We start from the raw sequence: 13954 nt of genomic DNA, 5'->3' as shown, positions 1-13954 counted from the left end.
GATCAAGAATGGGAGGGGAGTACATGAGAGCAAAAGTGCACATGATCAAAATACACTATATATATATGAACATATATATATGAATGTATCGTAATGAAACCCATTATTATACATAATTAACAAATTCTAATAAAATAATACAAACCACACATTGGGAAAGCTGGGTTTGTCTTTGATATGACCTTGAATAGGGGTAACCTTTTCCTACTAAGTAGCTAATTTTGAGCTTGGGTTTGGCTGAATATGGCAAAGTAGGTGGTCTTAAAGCCTTCACTGTAGAGCGCACAGGACTGAATGACTTGTGGCTAGTGGGTCACATCCACACTGAAGAAGAAAATGGATGCTGGGCAGGGCCTCCCTAGAGCTATCTGGAAAGACCTCTGCCAAGGCCTCACACTGCAAAAGGCTGTCTGTTTCTCTTTCTGTCTGTCTGTCTGTCTGTCTGTCTGTCTGTCTGTCTCTGTCTCTGTATTTGTCTTTCTCTCCCTCTCTCCTCTATTTGTTAGGGGATGCCGGCTGCCTCTCAGGATCCAGCCTTCAGTTTGGCAGCTGAGCATCTATCTACACTCGAGCATACTTTTACCATCGGAGCCCCGGGGGTCGGGGAGGGGGGATGCCTTCCCACATCTTGCCCAATGTTCTCAAACAGAAGATGGACACATCTGATGCTGCAAAGATTTGTGGGTTACGCTGCTGCTTCTCGGAAGCATGTAGAGGATTTGAGCCGCCAAAGCACTTAGGTAAGACAAAAGACTAATTAAATCGTGAAGCCTTCCTCTCAGCATGAGAGTGGGAGTTGATTCTGTAAAAAATCCCGGCACCGTTTTCTTTCAAAAGGACAATGCCTCCACTTCCTCCCTGTCATGGCTCCGCATCTGCTCATGAATTAGTGTTGCTCTCCCTGCAGTCACACGCGGCGACTGAAGAACATTTTGAAATAGTGGCAGCAACCCATTCTCAAGCCACCGGTCCATCGACAGAACACCTAGATGTGTTCAGTAGCAATTAAGTGCAGTCTAGTTTGATATTTTGCTGACTTATGGTTACAGAAGATCCAAGGGCTTCACATCCATTAAAGGCATTGATAGTCATGAGATGTTTTCAAGGCAGAATAGAAATACTATACTTGACCATTCACTAGCTTTATGTGCAGTGTTAAGATATTGGATATGTGATCTAGACGTTTTTTATCTGTGCTCCTGCCCCTCAGCCCAGCAAATATTAGGGTTGGAGCCCAGTGTAAAGTGTCGGATTGTGAGGATGGGAGTTGGCACAGTTAGAAAACACTTTCCACATAAGCACAAGAACTGGAGTGTGAGCCTCAAACCCACACTCAAGCCAAAACCCACTAAAAAGCTGTCACACTGGTACACATCTCGGACCCCAGTGCTGGGCAGATGGAGTCAGAAGGATCCTTGGAGCCTGCTGGCCAGCGAGGCTAGACAGAGAGCCTCAGGGTCAGTGAGAGATCCTGTCTCAGAAATATGGTGGAAAGTGACTGAGGAAGACACCTGTGGTTGACCTCTGGTTTATGCATATACACGCACACATCATGCACAGAAACACCCATATACACATGCATGTGTGCATATACATGTATCCAACATACCCACACGTGAAACAGCACATTGTAGTAGTGGCCTTGCAATAAATTAGCTTCCTCTGAGCAGTGCATCATAGAGAAAGGGTAGTTGCCAGTGCGGTGCTTCTGAGCACCGTCAGGCTGTGCAGATGGAACCGAGTGAAGGATGACGGTGACAATCTGTCCAGCCTTACATCCCAGTTCTTACCTGAGGAGCTCAGGTAAGTTATACAGAAAAACAGTGGACCAGTGGGCAATGGCGTGTGGTCCCCTAAGCATACTGCCTTTATTTTTGTTTTGAGTCCGGGTTGCATGATGTTACCCTGGCTGGCCTGGAACTCACAGAAATCCTCCTGCCTATGTCTCCCAAGTATTGGGATTAAGAGCATGAGCCACCACACCCATCATTATGCTTTGATTTTATAAAGCCTGACAGTTCATGAGTCTCCTTCACAAATCGCCTGCATCTGGAGCCTGTTGCTGTGTGTTTAAATGTATTTTTTTTTCTTCTCCCAGAATGGATACAAACTAACTTAGTTGGCAGGCATTTTTTTTGTCACCCTTTAAGGACCATTTCTATCTTGAACAATGATGGCGGCCACAGCAGTAATGTCAGCTGGCTGTGGAGGAGTGCTTTGCAGTGTTCAGCAACTCATATGTATGTTAGCACCTGTTAATAAGTCGGGAAGCAGGAGCGGTAACTTCTGTCACGTTGATAGATTAAGCTGCAGAGGTGGTGGGGGTGTGGTAGGGTCTGCATCTCTGGTTTTTATATTCCATTAGAAAACTAAAGCCAGGCATTAATTTCCATTTGAGTTCTACATTTCCAAATATTTTAAATTGTTTTCTTTCCATGGAAATGAAAATATAACCATAACTGTCATCTTCAGAGAATATTTATGTCACGGAGTTGTGCTTCTCATTCTGGCAAACAAGCAGCTCACGCTATAGGAAAAGCAGAATTTGATGAATAGAGTAGCTAAGGTTCCAAGTTTTTAAAATCTCTCTCTCTCTCTCTCTCTCTCTCTCTCTCTCTCTCTCTCTCTCTCTCTCTCTCTCTTTCTCTCTCTCGCTCTCTCTCTCTGTGTGTGTGTGTGTGTGTGTGTGTGTGTGTATGGAGATCCGAGGAGTCTGGTCTTTGCCTTCTGTGCTGTTAAGACTCTATTTCCGCTTTGCTGGTCTATAATATTCTGGAGATTCTCCCTTCTCCACCTGCCACCTCGCCATGGGAAAGCTGAGATCATGGATATGTGCTGCAGTGTCTGGCTTTAAAGTAAATCCAGTCCCCACGCTTGTACAGCAAATGCTTTACCTACCAAGCCATCTCCGTTGCTCTAGATTTTAATTTTTCTCAGATGTCTTTGTGAGGACCGTATATGCTATCCACGATGGAAAGTCCAGCGTCTGCGTTCATCTCCATCAAAAGAGACAGTGGGGAAGCAAGCAGGGGAACATGGGTTCAAAGCTCACATTGCCAATGAGTCCAGGGCCTTTCTCATTCGCGTGACAGTGCCAGTGTGTATGCCCATCTGTGTCACATGATTGTACCATTGGCCATGAAAGTGCCTTGAGAACCATTTATTCCAGGGACTAAGAGTTACAGACAAGAGTGGGTACATTATGGCCAGAGCAGCAAACCTGCCAGGCCACTTGATTTTGCAGATAAAGTCCTGTTGTCATCCATCTTCTACAGTATATATTTGTCATGGCTGCTTTCATGCTGTGATAGGAGAGACTGAGTCTGAGAGAGATGCTAACGGGTTCTCTGAAGAAAACACCCAGCAACCTTCTTTAATGTATTGTTTTGTATTCAGTTGATGAGAGATGAACAGTCAATGGAGTAGTGAAAAAAATTGGACAATCTTTACAGCATATTTCGAGTATTGCGTTGTTGTTGTTGTTGTTGGGTAATGTTATATTCCCAACCTGTGAAAAATTCCTACGATTGATTGCTAATTGTAAAGGGGAAATGTAACTCGCATAAGGGAACGATCTGGAAGCTCCTTTATTCAGATCAGCAAAGGCATCCTCCGAGAACGAGACAGAAGATGTGACATGCCTTTGAATGGCATGCAAAGTTTTAAGAAACCATCACTATGAAGGGTCCTTGTCAAAAAGCTTTAAGATGAATTTAATCAAGACACACATATGAATAACAACAATGTCTGAATAAGTTAGATGTTGGGAGCCTAAGTCCAAAGCCTCAGGAGAGCTCTCTGTTACGTCAGAGAAATCACAACCAGATAGAGTGAGGGGACCTTGCCTGGGGTCAGTACTGAACAGTAGGAATGCTAGACGAGGCATTCGGAGCAGGGAGGAAATGGGAATTTGGACTGGACGAGATGGCCCAATGGCTAGGAGCACACACTGCTTCAGGAGAGGAGCCTCTTTCTGTTCCCAGTACCCGTGTCAGATAGTGCACAATCACCTGTAACTTTATTCCATGGCATTCTATGTAGTCTTCTGGCCTCTGCGGGAACCTGCCATTACACACACACACACACACACACACACACACACACACACACACACACAGAGAGAGAGACAGAGAGAGACAAGAGAGAGAGAGAGAGACAGAGAATTAAAAATGAAATAAAATCTTTATTTAAAAAAACCCATACAAAACATTAGCAGTTCAAATCTCAGTACACCATAGAATTTCCTGTATTGGGCAGATCCCAAAGCAATCAGACAAATAAAGAAACATAGCAAACAGCTATTAATGATGGAACGGAGGACTCAGTGAGGTGGGGCTTCATGGGAGGAAAGAGAAAGCATCATGGGCTCTGGTCAGCAGTTCTGGACAGTGTTTCTCTGCGAGGCTCCCTGTCTAGCTTCTTGGGTAGAAGAATAAGACATAAAACATTCTCTTTCCACGAATTTTGTCCTCCTGCAGATGTTCCTTTCTTCCTAACGGTGATTCATCTTCCCTCCCGGGAATCCACCCAAGCAATATCCTTCCCTTATACAATTTCACCTTCCCAACTGGCATCCATCATCCTAGCCTGTCAAAATCTCTACAATTTTGATTGGCTCATTCAGTGTGCAGTTACCATTCTCAGCCGTGTGACATCTGAATGGTTGATGGGCCCACTCTCTATGTCTTTGTCTTGGTGGGTAATAAAGAAGTCACCTAGCAACCCCTTGCTGCTCCCTAACAGCTAAAGGCAGGGCCTCCCTTTCATACCATGGCGGGTCTGCTCACCAGTTATTCACATAAGCGGGTCACACATACAGCCTGTCAATGGTGGCCCTGAACCCCCTGTGTATCAGCTACTAACCACACCATCTGTCTGGGCACATCTTTAGCTGCTGCTGCTGCTGCTGCTGCTGCTGCTGTGACCTATCCAGAGTAGACTCTCAGGGGCTCCCCCTGGTGTACCTGCTGGCTCCTCTCCCATGACTATGAGGATGTCCTTCCATGGAGAGCAAACACACAGAGCCTAAAGATGACTCTGCCCAGGTGGAGACAAGCGTGTTTATGTGAATGGATGTCAGAGGTTCATGTCAAGAGTCTCCCATTTTGGCTCTCCCAAACCCAGAGGAACCCAGAGCTTGCCTCCTTGGCTAAGCTAACAAGCCATCTTTCCCCAGGAGATTCTCTGTCTCTGCATTTTGATTGCTGGAATTGCAGATAGGCCATCATATCTATCCAGCTTTTAAATGAGTTCTGGGAATGCAAACTTTGTCAAGTACTTTATCCACCAAGCCATCTCCCTAGCCTTGGGGATAAATTTTTATATATATATTACATTATGTATTACATATATACATAATATATAGTAAATATATTATACATTATATGTTTTTATATACATATAATATATATTGAATATATATTATATATTATACATTATGCCATCTCTATTTAAAGTATAGAATTACAGCACAGTAAAGATGCCATAGGAGGCAGTGTGGGAGCAAAGGTAAAGAGCACACTGCATTAAATGACCCTCATTTTAGTCATTTAGTTACTTTATGCCTCAGTCTCCTCATCTGTATGAGCACAATCGTTAGCCCTCATCTTTCAGGTTAATAGTGACAATTGAGTGAATCAAATATATGTAAAATAATGATGGGAATTCCTGGTGGTGAATCAGCACTCAGAATGGGAGCCCAGGGCAACATTATTTTGGTTCATATTAAAATTATTATTATTATTACTACCACCATGATGGCTTCCTTTGTGGAGGTCTTTTTTCCCCACGAACATGTTCTGAAGGATATGCCTGTAAGCAAAAATACTCTCCTGGGTAGCTCAAGCAAAACTCATAAGACAATAGCACTGACTGCAAGTCAACGTTAAGTCTCTGTTCAGAGCATGCTTGGCTTTCAGTGAGTGATAACAGGCTTGGTTCTGTTGTTTGGTGCTGGGGACCAAATCCAGAGGCTTGCATATGCCGGGCAGGCATACGTCCTCTGAGCTACACACGACCAAGTTTGGATCTCATTTGAGATCATAGGAAACTGAAAGCGTCAGAAGGCGGAGGTCCCATAACTTGAGAAAATGCACATGATTCCTAGCTATGGTAACTATGCACCGAGTTGTTGTGGACAAACAAAAAGCAAGCATGAATGAAGATGGCCAGGCTCTAGCCCAAGGAGACTGAATTCTACAGTAGAGGGAGGTAGAGTGTAGGCGATTGTTTCTAGAGCCTTCTGTCCTCAGGATCATGCAGCAGAGAGAACTCGCGATGGAATGGAGTGTCTTCACCACTCCTCATCCTGGGTGAGTGATGGGACGAAGGGTTACTCCATAAAGTGCTTGCTGTGTACGCATGACGCCCTGAAATCCCCGTGTACACAGAGACCTGCAGGCAAGGCTCTGAGTTGGTTGTGTCCAGCTCTCATCACTGTAACTTTTCATATATTACTTACTTTTTTTTTTGGAGCTGTCACAGACTACTTGGCAACAATAAGTTAAAGGTGGAAGGGTTTCTTGCAGCGCATCCTCAGAGGGTGCAGTTCACCACAGCAGAGAAAGCATGGTGACCAGAGCTTACAGAGACAGCTGGGTGGTCACAACCATGGAGTAGAGAGAGAAGGAGGCTCGGGTAAATTCATTGTCTCCTTTTTATGCAGTCTGAGATCCAAACCCACAGAATGAGACTACACACAGTTAGGATAACTTTCCCTACTTCAACTAACCTAAACTCAGAGAACCCTCATACACATGTCCTGAGATTTGTCTCCAAGATGACTTTAGATCCTGTCTAGTTGACAAGCCATATCAACCGTCTTGGTTGGACTACTGGGCCATGGATCCCTGGGACAGAAGGAGTTGAGCTTCAAGTTGGTAATACATCTCCAGTCACAGCCATGGGCCCTGTCAGCCATATTCATTAGCAAAGCTGTTTCAGGACCCCCTCTCAGTCTGTAGAGTCAACGATTCTGAAAAGGGTCTTTTGATTCGCTTCCTTGCTAAATTTAAATTTTATACATGAACTTCTTAACAAGCTAAGTGCACCTCCTCCTGGCCCATGCCCTTGAAGAACGGCCCCCGTTTACTTTGCTGCTGAGTGGGGTAATTTTTATTTCCTCTTTGTGTGTGGGATGCCTCTACAGCGTTCTTTTTAAAGCCCCTCCGCGGGAGGACCTGCTGAATTTGTAAAGGTGCTGTTATTTACTTTTTTAATATCCTCGAGCAGTGGCAGGCAGTCACACTGCTATGCATCGCTGGAACGAAGGGGCTGGGTCGGAGGCCGGCGAGGCCTCAGGAATCCAGCACTGCAGGTAGGCAGTCCTTGCTGCTTTAGGTCTCACCTTCTTCTGCCCCCCCCCAACATCTTAATATGGGGAGTGCTTTTTAAAAAGAAGCCTTTCAGTGGATGCTGTTGGGAATGAGGGAGGAAGGAGATTTGCTTGATGAAAATAAATGCCCAGATCGTGTTTCAACATCCCCTACCCCCCACCCTGAAGCTCAAAGAACAGAAACTGCAGAGTCTGTCAGCCCCAGCCAGATGGCACCCATCTTTCTGTAGCTGGTATGTTCAAATGGGAATTGATGGCCCCACTTGAAGAAAAATGCATGGACTAAGGAGGTTAGGAAAGTGCTTGCCTTGCAAGCCTGAAGACCTGAGTTTGTTCTCCATCACCCCAGAGACGACAAATGAGCATGCTGGTGTATTCCCAAACTCTCAGTGTGGGGGAGAAGATACAAGAGGACCCGGTAGGCTTGCTGTCCTGGCAGTCTAGCCAGATAAGTGAGCTACCAGTTGAGTGAGAGGCCCTGTCTCAAAACCGCTATTCTCTCACTGACCTGGAACCTCGCCGGCTTCTTTAGGGTGATAAGAAGGAGCTTTGGGAATTCCTGTCTCCTTCCATCCCCAGCAATGCTGGCATTACAGGTACATAGTGCCAGGCCTGGAGTTTAGATTCTGATCTCTTGATCTTAGATCTCCTAGACCGTAAAAGCATGAGAAAAACATTTCTATTATAAACCACCCAGACTCGGGTATTCTGTTACAGCTGCACAAAAACAAAATAACACTGTATAAGCATCAGGTGTTATTTCAGGGACACCTTGCATATGTGAGGCTTAGTAGTGCATGGTTCCTAATACGAGCATTCAGGTCCATCTGTGGGGACAAGAGGCACGGGCACGCCAGTTGGCCATCAGGTCTCAACACAGAAGCAAGTGCTCAAATGGGCTCTGAGAGCAAACTGTGGGTTAATGTATATAGCAGGTCAAGCTGAGAAATGAAAGGATTGTGTCTTAAAACAGAAACTTGGAAAAAGCTCTGGATGTCCAACTGTCATTCCTCATGTATGCTGGGGAGATCTTTCATCTAACTCCAACAAGATCTCAGAGCTCTGCTTGTTACTTTGCACCGTCTTTAATCCTCCCCAAGCTCTTCAGAGTCCTCAACGTACCTTAGTGCTGCTGAAGATGATGGTGCTGAATTCAGTGGTCACATCATGCTTCCAAAACAAGGAGATGGCCTGAGCTCTAAACCCAAGTCTTCCTGAGACCAAACTCCACATTTGAAGGTCTCTTGGGACATTGCTGACATTGTGTGAGCCAATAACAACAACAGTAACAACAACAACAACAATAATCCCTAGCACCACCTAAAAACCTATATCTGTGCTTGATTATTCTGGTGAATGGCTACAGCACGTATGGCCTGGGTGATACATGTGGCCTGTGTACATGTGAACACTAAGGAAAGGGCGGACCATGGAGGTCGTAATGGGTGTAGTAAACGGCGGAGCACAGGTAGCCTCCATCAAAAGATGGAGCCTTAAGCAAGGCCCTGGAGGACAACTGAAGAGACAGCAGCCAGATGACAAGTCACAGAGGGCTCTGGAAAATCCCAAGACACACAACAAAGACAGAGTAGAGGACTCCAAGTGATCCAGGGTAGCAAACATTTCCCAAAAGGTCTCGCTTTAATATTATTGTGAACAGTCTGAAGTCTAGCTGTACTTCTCAGCTAAGCTCTGGCTTCCTAAGGCATTTTTAAGAGAGCCTGAGGCAGACATGAGGTTCTAGGAGACTTCCTGTCCATCCAGGTGATGGGTGCCATGTACACCCCTTTTGCCATAGTCTTTGCTCTTAGTGGAAAGGGTACTGCCCTGTACAGAGAAACCCTTATCTGCCTTGGCCTTTTTCTTGTTTGAAAGGCAATGTCCTTGCTTGTTTCACTCAGCAAAGTGCTTTGCTGTGTAAGCACAGAGACCCATGTTTGAATCCCCATTACCCACATTAAAAAAAAAGCAAACAAAAACCTAGACTCAGAGCTTCCCGTCTGTAATCCCAGCACAGGGAGATGGAGATAAGAGGATCTGAAGGTTTACTGGATAGTCTAGTTGCATCCGTGAACACCAGGTTCAGTGAAGGACTCTGTCTCGGTAAAGAAGGTAGATATTGATTGAAGAGGACTCTCAGTATTGCCCTCTGGTCTCTTCACAGATATTCACACATACCTGCAAATGCATGTGTGTGTGCATTGGGTCTCGCATGTGCAGATACACACAACTTAAAAAAAAAGTTTTAATTATCATAAAAACAGCCTTACCAATTTTTAAAATGACCTGTTTTTGTTTGTTTGCTTGCTTGCTTGCTTGCTTGTTTACAGGCCAATATCAAGTGCCCCTTGGCGTTTTGGGCACTGTTTCCTTTGTAACATTGACAGGGAGATATCTGTCATCACCCTGAAGCATGATGTTAGAAAAGATAATCAAATTCCCTCAGCGTCTCCTAAATTTTAAATATGAGAAGAATTCTGTGGGTTTTTTTTCTTCTTCTCATAGTGTTTGAGGATGAAGCAGCACACATCTCTATTGTCCTTCCCCTGAGCAATTCTTGCCCAGACCCTTGATGTACAGGGAACAGTTCTGAGAAACGCATCGATTTTTATTTGAACTCAACGGTGTCCTCGCATCCGGTTATCACTGATGTTAGCATAAATCTTGGTTAACTTAAAATGCACGAGGCCCTGAACTGGTGTCATCTGGTTCCCATATTAAGTCCAACCTTCATCCCAGATCCTGAGAGCGTTCTGGAGAGCTGGGTGATCGATCACATGCCAGTTTCCTTCCTCTGAAGGCCCAGGGCTAGGGACAGGTTCCTGTTGCTGGGGACACGTGTGCTGAGTGTATGCACGGGCTGAGCATGTGCAGTGTGTGCAGTATGCAGGAGTTACCACCATCCACTCTCCACGTGCTCTCTGCAGTTCTCACAGCAAATTCAATAACATTTATAAACACTCTGGTAAAACAATGATTTTCTTTTCTGGGGATAGCTGCCTCTCTCATTTGGCAAGATGCACCTATTCACAGATGTTATGCTAAACTTCAGGAGTGAACCGGGGGCCGAAACAGGATTTGCCATTAATCTTAAAGATGACAGCGTAATGTGAAACTTGGTATGTTATAGTAATTTTTCCCTGACACCCGACTTCAGATCTCTCAGTCTCTCCATCCCATCTTCTAACCCAATAGGACCCTGGCAGTTCCTCCTGAAGCCTTATGACTGGGTTTCACGTTTATTAATGTGCATGCTGGCCAACACCACAATGCAATACCGCATCAAAGGATTCGGGCCACTGTGTGCCCCCACTGCTTTCTATAAGTACCCATATCCCTTTCCCTGCTTCCAGCCCCAGCATCAGGTTTCTTTAGGCTGACCCCGAATTGAGCCTCACAGGTCCTGTCAGTTCCATCCTGACCCCAGACTGAGCCTCACAGGTCCTGTCAGTTCCAGCCTGCTCCTCAAAGAGCCAGTGTCATGAAAACCATGAAAGAGAGACCCAGGCTACAAGCCTAAATGACAGGTCTTATCAAAAAGCCAGACATCTGGCAGCCAATTCAGTAGATGCCTGAGTTTCTGTTGGTGTCAAACCAGAAGCAGCTGGGTCAACAGGTGCCTCAGTGTTTCCTGGCTCCATTTTCAAAACCAAACCCCAGACAGTGTCAGCTTCATCAATTGCTTCAGAAGAGATGAGGCAGGGTCTTGTACATAGAAGCTCCACTGGCCTGTCCCGCTTTATTTAAAGAAAGTTCTCCAGCTGCTGAGATAGCTCCACCCAGCCCTGATGGCTGGAGTCCAGTCATGGAACCCACATGGTGGAAGGCAAGAGCTGACTCCTTCAAGTTGTCATTTGACTTCCATACATGTGACATGGCTCCTGTGTATATGCACACACACACACACACACACACACACACACACACACACACAAGTTAAAATAAATCTTCTGTTCTGTGAATGAAAATGTAGAGCCGTCTCACTGAGTGCCGTGTAGAACCAGCTAACGCTATTCAGGAGACAGCAGCATGGTTAAGTACCGGAAGAGGCTTGAGGTTGCCCTTCTCCAAGGATGGAGAGCACAGTGGAGATGCCTGGAGGATGGGAGCTGAGAGACGGGCCTCTGGAGTTCGAAACTTGACGATCATCGGCTGTCTATGTGAAGAGGGGGTCATTGAAAATGTGCAGAGCTCCTTTATTCTCTTGTCAGCTAAGGTCAAAGGAGATTCTGAACGTCGGGAAGATGGCTCATTTGGTGAAGGGTTCACCCGGCAGGCTTGAGAATCCGAGTTGGAGCCTCAGAACTCATGCAAAGAAATTCAGCAATGATGAGGGACGTGAGCTATCTCAGTGCTGGGGACAGAAGAGGATCCTTAGGGCTCACTGGTTAGGAAGTGCAGCCTGACTGGTGAGCTGCAGGCCCCAGTGAGAAACCTGTCTCAAACGAGCAAGGTGGAGAACAGCAAGAAGGACAGCTAGTGGTACTCTGGCATCCACGTCCATGCACACACATACATTGACATCTGTGCAAAGCACACTCAGAGAGAGAGAGAGAGAGAGAGAGACAGAGACACAGAGACACAGAGACACAGAGACACAGAGACACAGAGACACAGAGACACAGAGACAGAGACACACACAGAGATTTCAAGTTGAGATGTGTGTTGTCTTACTTATATGGTGACTATAAAGTCCAAGGAAAGTGATATCATGATGGCTGTCCACAGAACACCCTCAGGGAGGGTCCAGAGCCATCAGTTCTTGCAGCTGTTAGCTACAGCCCTGGCAGTTGATCAGTTGAGCTTCAGCAATCTGGCAGGAGAAAGAGGAGAGGGTATCTTAAAACCAGGGGCAGTGGAGGCAGCATGAACTTAATGATGCTGATTGAGAAAACGGAAATAAGGAAGGTCCTTCTAATGAGACATGGCCATCATCTATGGCGAGGAGAAGAAATCAAGGGAAGGGACACCCATGCAGAGAGAAGCTCAAAGGTGATGTTAGGCAAGAGCCATTCAGAACTGGGCCCACATGGAGCTGATGGCTTCCCTAGAAAGCTCTCTGTTGTGAGCTCCGTCATAACAGTGGCTGATGGTGACTATAAAGGGGGTTTTGTATATTTTATTTTTGACAGTGAGGAGATGTTGGCCTCACACTAGAGACAGCCACAGACTTGTTTGTGAAAGAAGAAATAAGAACGACTACTTAATATTTATAGAAACATAATCAAATGAGTGGAAGTAGCTGTGTTTCCCACTCCGGTAGACTAGGCACTGGGTTTCCAGGACACAGCCATCTTTCATGTAGATCTCTTCCTCTCTTGCTAGAGGAGATGTCCCTTCCAGTGTGCACATGTGAGTGTGCATGCCTCTGCATGGTATGTGAGCACATGGGCGCACATGCATCCACATGTCAGTGGCGGATGTCTTCATCATGGTTTGGGAATGACTTCAGGGCAGGCACATTGGAAAGCAGCAACACTTCAGAATCCACTCAGTTGATTACAGATGCTTAATCCACAAATAAGCAGAGCCAGAAATAGAAGAAAAAAAAATCCTTGAAAATGAAGTGTGCAGGGCTGGCTCAGCAGCTAAGAAGGACTGTTGCTCTTGGACCCAGTACCACAGCCGGGTGATCAGACATGTAACTAACTCCAGGAAGTCTGGCTCCTCTCCTGGCCTGCATGCTGTCAATCTGCATGCACATGGTATTCACACACACACACACACACACACACACACTCAGGTGAGAAGGACATACATGTGCACACACACACCACAGTCACACACACACCATATACTTACACATATATTCACATACACACACACAAAATATTAAAAATATAAGAATTATCTATATACAAATTCTCACAGAATGTTTTACTTATTTTCTGATGATTAATTAAACAAAGACACTTACACCAGACTCTTGTCAAGATCCCACCCAATTCTACTTTCACAACAGTAGATCCACCTCTGAGATTTCAAGTCATCAACTGAGAATGTGTTTTGATTCATTGTTTGTTTTAAGGGAGGTTGACAAGTGCAGCTCCTTTATTCCAGCCCATGGCTCTTTAATGCAACCATGAAGTAAGTACAAAGGCACAGGAGTCAGGGCCCTGAATCTGTATTCTGCCTCTGCCTCTTACTAGGTACATCACTGATGTGTGTGTCTCATAGTCACCACAGAACCTGGCTTATGGTTGCTCTTCTATTTGTAACAGCTTCTATTGTTCATGGATGTTTTGCTTGTTACATACAAATGTAGGCTTCATGCCATTCATATGTTTTAAATATAATTGGGATTCAAGAGAGAAGGTCTCCTCAGAGGTCATCTTACTTACCCATTGCACGCTTGGTGGTTTTGACTTGTCTTTAGTCTATTCTTTCACACGTGCGAGGTCAGCTTTAACTGCCAACTAGACACACATAGAATCACTCAAGAAGAAAGTCTCAATGAGAGATTGTCTAGATTAGTTGGCCTTAGGCATATCCATGAGGGATTTTTTTCTCTCAGTTGGGTTCATTAAGCTGGGAAGAGTCAGCCCACTGTGGGTGGTACCGTTCCCTGGATCTGGATCCTTGACCCTCTAAGGGTAGAGGAAGTAGGCCGAGTTCTGAGCA

At 45.4% G+C, this 13954-nt stretch overlaps 1 protein-coding gene and 1 long non-coding RNA gene across 10 annotated transcripts in view; both read left to right on the top strand.

Annotated features, from left to right (window-relative positions):
• Rbms3 (RNA binding motif single stranded interacting protein 3) overlaps window positions 1-13954 on the top strand; it is a 1312983-nt gene that overhangs the window by 104598 nt on the left and 1194431 nt on the right. The window lies entirely within an intron of this gene.
• The window catches only part of LOC115031911 (uncharacterized), a 163734-nt gene that overhangs the window by 103731 nt on the left and 46049 nt on the right, over window positions 1-13954 (top strand). The window lies entirely within an intron of this gene.

The sequence above is a fragment of the Mus caroli genome, unplaced genomic scaffold, assembly GCF_978045245.1.
Source record: "Mus caroli unplaced genomic scaffold, Mus_caroli_1 scaffold_11, whole genome shotgun sequence".
Lineage (NCBI taxonomy): Eukaryota > Metazoa > Chordata > Mammalia > Rodentia > Muridae > Mus > Mus caroli.
Note: the sequence above shows the minus strand (reverse complement) of the source record. Positions and strands in the feature narration are given on the sequence as shown.